The 12500-nt window shown below is 37.2% G+C and overlaps 1 protein-coding gene across 3 annotated transcripts in view; it reads right to left on the reverse strand.

Moving 5' to 3' along the window:
- Prkg1 (protein kinase cGMP-dependent 1) overlaps positions 1-12500 on the reverse strand; it is a 1174992-nt gene that overhangs the window by 175714 nt on the left and 986778 nt on the right. The gene's annotated exons all lie outside the window — the stretch shown is intronic.

Consider the following 12500-nt stretch of genomic DNA (forward strand, 5'->3'; position numbering starts at 1 on the left):
CACACACACACACACACACACACACACACACACACACACACGTATTCTTAGGGCTGGAGATAACTTAGTAGATAAAGTACTTGCCATGTAAACCTAAAGATCAGAGTTCAAACCAGAACCTGTGTCAAGATAGAAGGAGAGAACTCACTCCACAAATTGTCCTCTGACAGCTTCCTCTATTCTGTGACAAATGCACAACCCCCATATTAATAATAACATTTAATATATTATAACAATATTAATATATTAATATTATACAACAAAATATAGTAATAATAATTATTATTTTGAAATCTATTATTAGTCTACCATCCTTCAAATTATAGTTTTCCCCAAATGCCATGCTCCCAAAACAGAAAATATGAAAAGTTTCACTTGAAATACACCATAAGTTAGCATTTGATGTAAATAGGACGCAGTACATCTGAAAGGGCATAGGAAATGTTCTCAAGTAAAACATGCTTTCACTCTCTCTCAACTCCTATTTGAGTCCTCATTAACAGGTAAAACTGAGATACAATAAAAGACTAATTGACCTGCATTTATAGTTGAAGAACAAACTGGATTTAATATAAGAGCCTCGACTGAAAGTGTAAGAGCTCATGTTGTCACATGCAGGCTCATTTGTAATCAAGAAGAAGCATTTGACGGAGCATATTGTTATAGCTACATCAAGTCAGGTTCACTTTTTTAACCTTTTCCATCACATGAAGAATTACGTAAATATCTTCTTGGAATTCACAAAAGCAGGTTTTGCATGCTTGGGATTGCTGCATTACAAACCAAATGTCAAGTTTCATGGTGATATGTTAAAGATTGCTTCCTTAGTACTTTCTCTAAAAGGATATTTTTATTAATTTTTATAATATTTCATACAATACATTTGGGGTATTTTCACCCCTCCTCTTTCTTCCCCAACTTCTCCTAGGCCTTCTCCTACTCCACTGTACCCCTATATTCATGAATTGTCCCAAATTCCCAAATTCCCAAAATGAAACTAGCTCCAACCTAACCTGAGGTCATATGCCCCACTGATAGGCAACAGTGTGGGGACCACATTGCTTAAGTTGTGCACAAGATCATCCTGTTCAGAGGGGAAAGATTTTGATTGCTCACCAGTAGAAACAGATAGAAAAGTGAGTCAGAGACAGCACTAAATATTAAACATGGCGCTATGATGACAGGTGGAATTCCTGAAGTAGTTTTAAAAGACATCTTTGCTCGAGTGCCCTGAATCCATCAATATGATAAAAGAATCTCTTGAGAGTAGGTTGTCTCAAACAAGGTTGATCTTCAGCTAGGGAGAAGAAGTGAGCTTGTCCAGTTCACTAAAAATCTGAGCACTGTCTAACCAGAAGCAGAAAAAAATAATCTAAACAAAACAACAACAGGCACATATGCTGATTCATGCTGAAGACCATTAGCTGGGAAATGGGAAATGGAATTTACAGCCTCCAGGAACTGCATTCTGCCAACAGCAAAACTGATTTTCAAAGCTAATGCTCCCCTCACTTTCAATAGCCTTCAGCCTCCTGAGTACCCAGAAAACTTCACTAAGTATAAAGGTAATTCTTACTTTACAATTTCACACTCAGGAACTAAGTTGTTTCACTCTCCTAAATTCATGATTATGGGTCAAGCAGCAATACAAACAATACTGATATTGTATGACCTAATGATCGTTGTGTTTAATTCTCTCTTCTTTTATAGTTAATTTAAAATATTCTACATAACATGTCCCTTCTTCCCACTCATTCAATTTATATCAACATACATTCATGAATACTTATTTGTGTGGTTTATATTCCAGTGTAGTCATGATTTGTTTGGCTACAAGGGTTATTCCCCATTGCTTGCTGCCGCAAACCTTGTTTGATGGTTTCTGTATCACTTTTCAGATACACTGGTGAAGGGGGCGGTTCTGATGCTAAGAGCCTGTTCCCCAATTGGTTCTTGATTGGTCAGTAAAGAAAGCATGGGCCAATTTCTGGACAGAAGGTATAGGCAGGCAAGGAAGGAGAGGTTTTCTGCCATGCTTTGAAGGGAGAAGAACACAACACCCATGTGAGGTTTTTGGGGGGGACAGAGCTGGGGCCTGTAGCCACTACTACAGGCGGGTAGGCAAGGATGTTTGACAGGGGCTAGATGGAACTAGCCACTAAGTTTAGGGCAGATAGAGAGATGGAGATAATAAGTGTAAGGGTACACTTTTCCAGGTGGGAGATATCTGTGCCCAGCAATTGTGCCAAGAAGGTAAGTTGTAAAGTAACAAACTGTGTGTGTGTGTGTGTGTGTGTGTGTGTGTGTGTGTGTGTGTGTGTGTGTGTGTGTCTTTTAACCACGGATTCAAGAGAAACTGGGAAGGAGGCTGATAGCATGGTACCTCCTGGAGCTAAAGGTGGGTAGAGCCAACGAGATGCTGGGTGGTATGTGTCCAATCCAGGAGGAAATGGCATTAGCATAAAACTGCCCCCAACACATTTGAAAAATATATTTTTATAATATGCATTTAGGCATATAATATGTTAGGATCAATTCTATTCCCCCCATTCCGACTTCTAACTCCTCTCCTATTCCCTCTCTCTCTCACCACATTTCCCTCCCAAATTCATGTATATACTATCTTTCTCTTTTTAAATATGCATTGAGTCCATTTAGTTCTGCCTGTGTGGTCATAGGTGTAAGATCATCTATTGAAACATAACTAGATTCCTAGAGCCTGTATCTCTGAAAAAAAAAATCTCATACTGCCTTGGGTGCCATGAATTACCAATCGGTCTTTAAATAGGGGTAAGACTTCATGAACCCTCTTTTTCATCTATTCTTAGATTTTTTTCAGACTTGATTCTGTGCAAACCTTGTGTTCACAGTCACAGCCACTGTGAGCTCATGTTTGCAGCAGCACTGCCTACCAAATATTGTTTTGTTACAGATGTCTGCTCCTTCTGTCTCTTATGTTCTCTCTCTCTCTCTCTCTCTCTCTCTCTCTCTCTCTCTCTCTCTCTCTCTCTCTCTCTCTCTCTCTCTCTCTCTCTCTCTCTCTCTCTCTCTCTCTCTCTCTCTCCTATGAAAATTCTTGAGCCTTGAAGAGGAAAATGCAATACAGATGAATACAGATGTCTCATTTAAAGCTAAAATCCTCAGGATTGCTTTCTCTCTACACATTGACTGGTTGTGGGTCTCTGTATTCATCACCACCTACTGAACAAAGAAGCTTCTCTGATGAGGGTTGAAAGATGCGGTAACTTACAGGTACAATGTTAAGGACTTGGGGGCAGATTATTACTATGTTCATTTATTGAAACAGCCGCGTTAGGCTCTTTCCTAGAGCCTATGACTTACTCAATTAATAGTACGAGTCATGGGCATTACCACATGGGATGAATTGGGCTCTAAATCCAATCAGAAAACAGTTGGATATTCCCCAAACATTGGTGCCACTATTGCACCAGAGGATATATATTACTATGCTAGTCATATTGTATCTCTCAGGGTTCACAGCTAGATAAGAATTATAATGACTAAATAGCATGCATCATACCTTTCATACTTAGTATGAAAGCATCTAGCATGGATGAATATTCCATGCTAGTACTGGCTTGAGTTTTTTGACGTTCTATGACTCAAGTATATGATACCTTCTGCATAGGGTCTTACCAACAAAATCTTCAGAGTTAACCAAGAGCACTGGTAATTGCCTGGACTGTTTGGGGAGACCAGTGGACTTCCTAAAAGGTAGCCCTTATTTGATACTAGGCTTTTAAACCTGGTATCTGAATGAGGAACTGTTATTCTGTTATAGGGTAGCTTCATTTAAATCACTTTTTAAATCACCCACTTCCCCCAGTGTGTGTGTGTGTTTGTGTGTGTGTGTGTGTGTTCTGTAGTAACAGCTTTACATTTGGAATTTTAACAGATTTTCAGTGCTAGTTACCCTTCTTTCCAATTCCCTATTCCATTCAAGCCTTCTTATTCCCTTTTCAACATTTTTTGCCTTCATACTACATTTGATCTATCCCTTCCTCTTGAAATACTCCTCCACTGCTTCTTAGTACTTTTCTGGTTTTCTGACTTCTATGAGCACCACAATTTAAATATATGTAACTAAAGATTTAAAACCAGCATCTGCTTGTAAGGGAGAACATGCTGCATTTGTCTTTCAAGGTCTGAATTGCCTCATGACTGATTCCAGCTCCATTCCCAGGTATCTTTTCCCCCAAAAAGCATTTGCTTTTTATGATGCCTTAAGATCACACTTTATCTTTCCTCACTGGATGAAGAGTCAGTCATTCCTCCAACTTTACTTTCTCTTACTCAATAATATGTATTTGCAGTGAATATGCTATGACTTCTCCTTAATTATCACAAGTGTGTGTGTGTGTGTGTGTGTGTGTGTGTGTGTGTGTGTGTGTGTGTGAGAGAGAGAGAGAGAGAGAGAGAGAGAGAGAGAGAGAGAGAGAGNGAGAGAGAGAGAGAGAGAGAGAGAGAGAGAGAGAGAGAGAGAGAGAGAGAGAATACAAACATATGGTTACTTAAACACACCCAACTTAACCCACATTTACAAATGTACTCTTATGAATTTTCTATATACCATTCAACCATCCATCCATCCATCCATCCATCCATCCATCCATCCATCCATCCATATTTCTGCTTCTACTCCAGATTTCCTTCTCCTTTCTTTTCTAAATTCATTCTCATTATAGCAATTGTGACTATTATTATTAGAGGTATATTTTGTAAGTACTTTCAGTTATCACAAGGATATTGTCAAATTTAGGAATGTCATGAAATGGACATCTGGAAACTTTTAGAAAAACTAAAGATTTCAATTTGATGCATTTTTAAAAGAGAGGTTTAAGCCAGGTTGTGGCGCACAATGTTAATCCCAGCACTCAGCAGGCAGACGCAGGAAGATCTCTGAGTTTGGGGCTAGTCTAGTCTACCGAACAAGTACCAGGGCATCAAAGGCCACGTAGAGAAACCCTTTCTCAAAAAAGCAGAGAGAGAAAGAGAGATAGAGACAGAGAGACAGACACCAAGACAAAGAAAGAGAGACAGAGAGAAGTTTTAAAATCAATATGTTGTTGAAAAATTTTAACCAAATATAACTCAAGAAAATAAGATTAGAAGATAATAAAATATATAATGCATTTTCCACAGTTATGGTATTGGGATTTTCATTACTAAATTTCTAGTTCTAGTAGTAGTTGCTAGTTGCTTTTTGTTTTTTTTGTTTGTTTGTTTTATTTTTGTCGTTGTTTGTTTTTTAAGTTCTACTCTGTCACTCTGGACAATTTACAGGTACTATATGCCAATCATATCAGCACCTAGGTGGAAAATCAAATTACTGAATAGCATGAAGGCACACACACACACACACACACACACACACACACACACACACAAATATACATGTCTAAATTTCCTATTTCATCCAGCACACTCCAAGGCTTCGAGCTCTTTATATCATTCTACTAAAGGAATCAGTACTCTTGAAGAAAAACAGAACCACGAATAGTCAAGGAAAAGCTGGTATAATATATGCTATAATAAAAATTCCAAGAGTCCTAACAAACAGCCTCTGGAGCTAGGGTGAATGGACAAGCCACACCTGCTTAATAATCAAATAGAATCATATACTCTTTTTATTAACAAAAATTAAAAACACAATAGATGTAATAAATTTGGACCTGTTCATGTTTCATTTTCTTTGCCTGCCTAGAGAGCAACTTAAATGAATAGATTTCAGTTTTACTGCACTTAGTAAATAGAATTCATTTCTTTGGGTATTATAATAAGCGTTATTGCTCTTATTTGTGTGCATATGTTTATGTGCACATGTGTGCTCAAAGTATAAGAGCCATAAGTCATCACAGTGTTGTTCTTCAGGTATCTTCTACCTCATTATTTGAAACAATGTTCTTAGTGGTCCTGAACTTGTCAACTAGGCTAGACCGGCTGAGCACTGAGTCCCAGGGCCCCATGTGTCTCTGCCTACCTGACGCTGAGATGCCAAGAGTGAGGTGTCACTTTCACATGGGTTCTGGTGACAGAACTCAGGTCTCCTACTTGTGCAGCAATCATTTCAGCAAGGGAGCTGTCTCCCAAGCTCCACTTTACCTTGTTCATCAGCTGTTATTCTAATCCAGCCATTCCCTAAGAGAATCTCTACCTTCCGTCAACAATGTTCTTTACAACACATCAGGACAAATGAGATTTCAATATTGAGTAAGCATATGAACTTAGATTTAAAAAAAAAAATATAATGGTGTAATGGCTATTCCTGGTTGTCAACATGACTATATCTTGAATGAACTAAACTCTAGAAATGGAGGGCTCACCTGTGATAGTTTTTGAGGCTGGAAGACACAAGTTTCTGATCTGCATCTTGGTATGGATATATTGAGGCATAGCAGCTATGAAAATCTTAGGTGCAGGCAAGGTAGTACATGCCTTAAATCCCAGGAGACTAAGTTAAGGATATCTTTGAGTTCAAGGTCAGCCTAGGACAAAAGAAGTCCCAGATACAGGTCTGGTGGCACACACCTTTAATTTGGGCCACAACTTCTTCTGGAGACCTACGTAAGTAAGGACATTGGAAAAAGGAAGATTTGCTCTTCTTTGCCGCTTGCATTTACTTGCCAGCACATCTGTTGGAACCTACTTCTACAGAAGACCAGCTGAAACAACTAGTCTCGTGGGACTGAGCAACTATTACATTCTTGGACTTCCAATTCACAGAAGTCAATTGGACCATTGTTGGGGAATTGGACTACAGACAGTAAGTCATAATAAATTTCCTCAATATAAAAAGGCATTCCATACATTCTGTGACTCTAGAGAACCCTGACTAATACAAATGGTAATTTAAAACCCAGCCCAGTCAGAAGAGAATAAGCAACAAAAGACTTTTTGTTTTAGTGCCTGCTTGTCATTCACCTCCTGTAGACATGTTCACTTCTTTATGCCTGCAGCAGTATTTATGAACATCACTAGACTAGAACATATTCTTCACACTTAGGTTTAACACAAAATAAATCCACATCTAATTTCCTGGACAATTTCACATCCATCTCAGAGCTCTTTAGGCAAAACACTCTGACAAGATATGAGTAGCTACCGAAAACATATATTTTGCTGTATCCTTTCTCCTCATAAATCTTATCCCTGAATTTGTCAGGCAGTCACTTTGAAAAATAACTCAAAGTGGCAACTCCACATATTTAATTTCCTGACTAATCATCTTTAAGTTAAATTAGTTAAACATGAAATTCTTAAAGAAAACAATCGCTGGCATTGTTTAAACTGAGAAATAATCGTATAAAATATGAGGTGAGCCCGTTTGAAGTGTACTTGGCTCTTCCTTGTTCTTATTTCTTAGCTACTGAAACACTATGCTAAGCTTCATGCATATTTTGAACAGGAAAAAATGCAAAAGATAATTTTAGTTCTTTTTATAAATTTATAACAACTTCACCTTGGGGAAAATAATCTTAAACTAAAGAAATTAGGGTATACATAGTTACAGCATGCTATGGAAATTTAAATCTATATATAGGGAAACCAGAGAACAAATGTTAGTGTACCTGTTATTAAGCTTCAATAATGATCAGTTTCTGACCTATCTCATTTTATACATCTCTACATGCCGATCACCTCACTATGTGACTCAAAATTAAGTCCAGATTATATGCATTTTGCTGCAAATATTTGGCACATATATCTTTAATACATGCATGTTTTGTTTGCTATAACAACAATTAACACTATCATCCTAGAATAATTTGTCCATTGATTTTATTACTGTATTTTAGAGGAAAGTTTTTTTTATAATAAAGAGAACTACTAAAATTGAGGTTATATATATTTGTCATGTGTGCTTGTCTGTGGGATAGACAGGAAGACTGAATGTGAAAGGTCTATGACAGAAGAATAAATGTAGAATTTTGGTTTTTTTTTTTTTTTTTTTTTTTGCAGGTTGGAAGATTGTTATCAAGCAAGTCACCAACATAAGAGGATGTGATCAAAGGTACTGTTGTGTGACAGCTGTCACAGCAGCTGACACACTTGCATGTCCATTCCCATCTTCCCATTCATTGCTTTAGTAGAAGTATGTGTACCACAAAAAGTAATGCTCATCAAACCTGTCTCTCCCATCCCATAGACCATCCTTAAAAAGTGGATTTAGTGAAAAAAAAATTACAGAATACCCAAGATACAGTCCACAGAACTCAAAAAGGTCAACAAACTGAAGGGTCCAAGGGAGGACACCTCAGTCCCACTTGGGAGGGAGAAGAAAGCAATCACAAGGCAGAGAGGGAGTGAAAGTGGATGGGGGGAAGGAGGGAAGAGGGGAACATGATCAGGTATTGGGTGGGGGAAAAGGACTGAACCCCTGAAGGCCAGCAGAAATAATGGAAACAGTCAACCTCGGGAGATAGGAGGTTGGGGGACCTTCTAGAATGTACCAGAGACCTGGGAAGTGAGAGACTCTCAGGACTCAAAGGGAGGGACCTTAGATGAAATGCCTACCGTGGGAAGAGGGAACTTGTAGAGCCCACCTCCAGCAGAAAGATGGGGCATCAAGTGAGGGAGGGGGTTGTCATCCCACAGTCAAAAAACTCTGACCCATAATTGTTCCAGTCTGAAGAATCTGAAGGAATGGAAATGGAGAGGAGCCTGAGGAAAAGAAGGTCCAGCGCAGCTCAAGGAGAGGCCCCAAGGCCTGACACTATTATTGAGGCTATGGAGTGCTCACAAAAAGGGACCTATCATGACCGCCCTTCAAAAGACCCAACAAGCAGCTGAAAGAATCAGATGCATATATTTGCACCCAACCAATCGACAGATGCTGCTGACGCCTGTGGTTGAATTAGGGAAATGATAGAAGAAGCTGAGTTTGGAGAGCAAACCTGTAGGAGGACCAGTTGTCTCAATTAACCTGGACCTCCAAGATCTCTCAAACACTGGACACCAACCAGGCAGCACACACCAGCTGATATGAGGCCCCAAACACATATACAGCAGAGGACTGCTGGATCTGAGTTCAGTCAAAAAAAAAAAAAAAAAAAAAATGCACCTAACCCTCAAGAGACTGGAGGCCTCAGGGAGTTTAGAGACCTGGAATTGGGGGAGGGGGAGAGCGGTAGGGCCATCCTTCTGGAGACAGGGGACAGGGGGCGGGAAGGAGGTATGAGATGTGGAACAGTCAGGGGGTGGACCAGGAGGGGAATAAAATCTGGAGTGTAAATAAATAAATAAATAAATAAAAGATTAAAATTATTGGGAACACCTTACAAATGTTTTGCACTGAAAACTCCAACACATTAATTCAACACATATTTCAAGCATACAAACATTTGTGAAGTATTTTAAAATGGGACACTAGTGGCTGAAGCCTCCATCTAAAATTTTTGGCATTAATGATATCTAATTAATCATGTCTTCCTCTAAAGATTCATGCTCTAATATGATTATCTAAGAAATCTTTTCCTAACAAAAGTTTTTTTTTAATTCATAATACATTCTTTTACCCTAAAATTTGTTAAATTGCTACTGGTAGAGCTTCCAGATAAGATATTTTAGGGACACAATACCATTCATAGCATTTGCTGATTGATTTTTCAACAAAAGCTCAAATCTGATTTAATTTAAAAATGTCAGAATTTTCCCCCCAAATAGTGTTAAAACATCTGGCTATATATTAAGTTAAATAACTTGTATGTATAACTTGCATATCTCACATCATATAAAAAAATCAAAATGTTTTTGACTGGGGGTTAAACATTTTAATTTTTTCCTATATGGTTTAAAAATCAATCAGCAAATGCCATGAATGGATTGTGTCTCTAAAAAAAAATCTTATAGGAAGCTCTCAAATGGCAATGGAGTCTTTTGGAGTCACTTGGCTTTGGGTGAGGCTGTTTGAATGGAGCCTACTTCATGTGACTGGCACTCTTATAAGAGGAGATCCAGAGCTGCAATCACTCTAACTGCACATACAATATAGATGTCACTAGAAATGTGACCATGCCGGTCCCTGATCCCAGACTTAAGGTCCTCAGTTATAAGGAGGCTTATTACTTTTGGATAAGCTACCGTCCATGGAATTTATTATAGCAAAACTAACTGATGGCATGTAGGTTAGCTTCTGGAGTCTTCGCTGTTTCCAAATCTATTTGTGTATCCTATCTTCAGAACACACTGTCTTATTTACTGTTGCTCACAGCCACAGGCAAAGTCAGAAGGATTAATCTTCAGATTTGTTCCTTTTCTCTGGGGCTGTCTAGCTATGCTAGGTTTTTGTTTTTGTTTTTGTTTTTCTCGTTATAATTTTAAAATTAGCCTGTCAATTTCTATTTTAAAAAGTCTCTCTGTATTTTAATTGGGATTGTAATTCTCCAGGGAATCACTTCTCGGCCTTTTGGCTAAGATCAAGTGCAATTCTCCAGGGAATATCGTATAATTTTTGCTTTGTAAGACAAACATACTTTTCTCCATGTATGCCTCTAACCCCTTCATAGTTTTTGATGAAGTTTATGGTGCTTTTTATTTCAGTTTTTAAGTGATTGTTGTTTGTTGAATCATGGGTACCCAAAGACTATTTGTTGGTGTTTTACGAAATGATGTTAGCAAGAGTTAGTTGGCTTATGTCTGTTACGTAATGATTAAGATATTCTAAAATATATATCTTGTAATTTTCCTGTTTCTAGATTGTAGAATAAGACAATGACCATTCAGAATATTTATTCTGACCTGTGTGTAACTTGTATATCACTGCATGAAAAATTGAGAACTGTGTAAGAATAAACCCACTTGTCCATGCTGGCCTTATGTAGACACAGCCTCAATCAGAATAAACAAATGATGGTTGAGCCATATAATTTTGACAAGAATATTCAGAGATATTTTTCAAACAGCTAAAATACTTTTCCAGGCATCATAACTGGTTAGTGCAATAACAACAAATCTAGCCAATTAGTATCTATGGTTTCTGTACAAAGGATGATTTATAATGAGCCATTTTTCTTCTACACCAGAGAAAGAAAAATTAAGAAGCAATCATTTAGATTTGGAAGGAATAAAAATGACAGATAGAAAATGCTAGCAGAGTTCATTAACAAGGAAATTAGCTTCAAATGAAACACTTTTGTATTTGAAGAGATTTTTCAAATTTACATTTCTTCTCCCCCTTATCTTGTGGAACCTGAAGAGAATTATTTGTCTGAATGATACGTTGGAGAATAGCAATGAGGGATTGGATTATTTTTAAGTAATTCAATTTTCAGCATTGTAAAAGAGTCTCTGCTTAAGTGAGCTAGGTTAAGAAAACCATTTTATATTAAAAAACAAGCAAACAAAAAAACAATGCTATGACCTCTCCAGCCATCCATGAAAATCTGATTTCTTTCATGAGAAATAATCCTTGAGGTATCAAGACACTCTTCTAAAGAGAACTGCCTCTTAAAAATCCTTCCCTCTAATATATAGAAAACCCTGAAGATTCTGCCAAACCTTAGAGTTGATAGAGAAATTTCATAAGCTTAGAGAATTCAAATTGAACATGCAAAAATCACTTCGTTTATAATTATTAACAATGAAGTTCTGGAAAATAAATAGATAATGATCCCATTTATAATGGTCACAAATGTCAAAATGGAAAATCTTTTAACTGGGGGAAATATCTATACATTTGAAACTATAAAACATTAATAAAACATTAATAAGGGAAATTTAAAGAGAAACAAATAAAAATTTAACACCTATATATAAAGTAGAAGAGATTTTAAATCCCATACCATTTAAAGCAATCTATAGATTCAAATTACTCTCCCCCAAAATTTTACTACCATTTTTCATAAAACAGGAAAAGATCTCAAATTCATATGGAACCATCACCAAGTAATCAATAACAACATAAATACAAACAAAAGTGCTCCAGTGAGAATTCATATATTACCAGTACTTGGGAGGCTGAAACATAACATAGTGAATTCAAGACCAACATGGGCTATGCAGTGCTTTCCCTAAGAGACTGGGCCATGCACATAGTAAAATTCTGTCTCAAAATAAATGAGAAATTCAAGGCAGTTATGAGCAAAATGAGTCAAGTAGGAGGCACCTGATTTAGTCTATACATAAAATTCAGTCTATTCTAAAATCTATATTAACTAAAATGGCCTGGTAGTTCCATAAATTAGACAAATAAGATATTCACCTAATGTAGCAGAATAGAGAGCCCAGAAACAAAAATGAGTTCACAAATCTTTGTTTATTTACTTGGACCAAAGCTAGGACATGTTCTTTAATATACACTGGCAAACTGTATATCATACACTTATATATCATATGGTATATGATATATATCATACACTCATCTATTTGGCATGAGGGAGTATTTAAGCAAAAGCCCTGTAACAGAGTAAGAACTAGTCTAAAGTAGAGTGAACAACCACACAACATAGTCCATACAATGACTGTTTAGTTGTTCAAAAACA

This window comes from Mus pahari, chromosome 1, assembly GCF_900095145.1.
Source record: "Mus pahari chromosome 1, PAHARI_EIJ_v1.1, whole genome shotgun sequence".
In the NCBI taxonomy this organism is placed as follows: domain Eukaryota; kingdom Metazoa; phylum Chordata; class Mammalia; order Rodentia; family Muridae; genus Mus; species Mus pahari.